Source organism: Erythrolamprus reginae, chromosome Z, assembly GCF_031021105.1.
Source record: "Erythrolamprus reginae isolate rEryReg1 chromosome Z, rEryReg1.hap1, whole genome shotgun sequence".
Taxonomy (NCBI): Eukaryota; Metazoa; Chordata; class Lepidosauria; order Squamata; family Dipsadidae; genus Erythrolamprus; species Erythrolamprus reginae.
This window is the reverse complement of record NC_091963.1, coordinates 126,625,286-126,627,950: the sequence shown is the minus strand read 5'-3', so window position 1 is coordinate 126,627,950 and position 2,665 is coordinate 126,625,286.

Below are 2,665 nucleotides of genomic sequence, written 5' to 3'. Positions count from 1 at the left end.
GCTTAAGGTAATGTAAGAAGTACCTCTAGCGACAACTAGTCAAAAGGGACTGGTTCCACCAGGGTTTGCACCCACCCTGTGAATCTCCAGATTTCCCCCTCTCAATTCCAACCCTTCAGGTCAGGATTGGTGCAGGAAAGCATCCCCAAATTGCCTGCTGACATTCCCCTGAGTTTGGGAAGAAGCTGCCGACTCACATGGACAAAGCCACCAAATTAGATTAAACTTAGGAACTTTAATATTGAAAGAATAAAGAGATTGGGATTTTAAAGGTAATACAGTGGTACCTCGGTTCTCGACCACAATTCGTTCCAGAAGTGTGGTCGAGAACCGATTTGGTCGAGTACTGAATTAATTTATCCCATAGGAAATAATGGAAATGGGTTTAATTGGTTTCCAGCCCCTATTTCCTTTATTTCCTATGGGATAAAGATCTGAGGAAGGGTGGGGGCAGCTGCAATACCGGCAGTTTCGGGGGCTCCTTCTTCCCTTTAAGCAGCTACACCAACTTTCGCCTTCTCAGCAAGGGCGGCTTTCCTTCAAGCAGCAGCAGCGCCGGGAATGTCAGCAGCTTCCCTTTCTCATGTGACGTTCCCGGCGCTGCTGCTGCTCGAAGGAAAGCCACCCTCGCCGAGAAGGAGAAAGTTGGTGTAGCTGCTTAAAGGGAAGAAGGAGCCCCCGAAACTGCCTACAACTTGGAGCGGAAAGGTGTAGGAAGGGTGGAGGCAGCTGCAATACCGGCAGTTTCGGGGGCTCCTTCTTCCCTTTAAGCAGCTACACCAACTTTCTCCTTCTCGGCGAGGGCGGCTTTCCTTCAAGCAGCAGCAGCGCCGGGAACGTCACATGAGAAAGGGAAGCTGCTGATGTTCCCGGCGCTGCTGAGTGCCCTCCACAAAAGGCTGGGAAACACAACTTTTTAGGAGTCGTGCATTCTGGGTCCCCCCACGAGGGAGGGGGGGAGCGAGAGACGGACATTTTGTTTCTCTCTGACTGACCAGCTACGAAGGAAAACACTCTACTCCCTCCCTCCCGAAACCCGCCGGCCCAACTGGGACCAAATTATCTTGCCAAGCGGGCGGTGAGGGAACCCCGTCGTGTTGGGGATCCTGGAAGTGGACTTGGCGGAGGCTCCCCACTCCTGGGACGGCGCCCTAGAGACGGTTGGCGGTGCCCCTCAGCAGGCGGCCGCTCTTGCCCGTGAAGGTGGTGAGGTACTCCATGAGGGGCTCAAGGCACCGTGGCCCGTCCGGACTTAGGAAGCAGGGCGAGTTAACTACTGCGCAGTGCGGGCCGTGCGCCACAGCCTCATGGCGGACTAGAAGCCGAGTTCGGAACAGAAACAGAGAGCAGCGCAGCCGGGGGAAGAGAGCGAAAAAAAAAGTTAGGCAAAAAAGTTGGGTCTGACGCCGCCTCAGTTCCCTTCCTACAGCTTGGAGCATTTAGACTAGAGACATGGGAGGCTGTTTAGTGGGCGGCCAGGATGGGCGTGTCGGATTCCGACTCCCATTCCGTCTCACCCCGTCCCCTCAGATCTTGTAGCATTTCGGATAATAAACAAAATTTTCTGTGGCTGTTCGGTATCCGAATTTTTGTTCAGATACCGAAGCAAATTTTTGCCGAAAATTTTGTTCGGTATCCAAAATGTACGAGAACCAAAGCGTTCGAGTACCGAGGTACCACTGTAGATGGAGATATTAAAAAGGCTGTGGAAGCAGACATCTATTAGCAGTTGAATTTATTGTAACATTAATGAATTTTTGATACTGATAACATGGAGACAAGCGTTTATGAAGAATTGGTGGTAATTTTAAAAGATTTGAATGAGGACATAAAAGACATAAATACACTTTATGTTTTATGTTTTAATTGGGCCAAGAGGCAAATAAGGAGCTGTGATGTTCCTTCAATATACCAGGGTGATTCGACACAAAATATGTAACCCTTCCCTGGTGCAGAGCTGAAGGGATTGGTTACTGTAGCCTAGAGGATAATTCTCTGCCTTACAAGGCAAAGGTTGCAGGTTCAAGTCCCAGTGGGTATGGCTAGCTGATGAGGCCAAAATAAGGCCGAAATAGATCTATCCTAGTCTCCCTTAATTTTCAAATTCAGCAAAAAACATGTGACATATATATATATATATATATAAGCTTCTTAGGACTGAGAATTGGAAAATAAAAAGAACTAAAAGATAATTATGATTTTAATGATGAATTAGAGAACAATAACATCAGTAATGATGACAGTACAGAACAAGAAGACAAGAAATTAAAGATGAATTTAGAAAATAACAACCAGATAGATGCTTACATTGAAAGCTACAGTGATAAAAGGGGAAAAAAAGATATTGTAAATGGACAAACTGATGATTATACTGAAATTTATGATGATTTAATTGGGTTTTACAGTGACCAAAAGAGAATTGGGAGAAAATAATGGTATTGGAAGAAACAATTAAAAGAAGAAAAGAGGAGGAATATAGAGAAGACAGTAAGAAGAATTGGAAGCAGAATTGGACAAATACTATTTCTAAATTGGAGGGAAAATATTTTGATGGAAAGAAGCAGAGAGTGCAAGTGTAAAAAGAAGAAAAAGAAGAAAAATGATTCAAGAAAAGTGGGATGGAAACAAGAAAATGAATGATTGGATGAAGAAAGGAAATAGATTT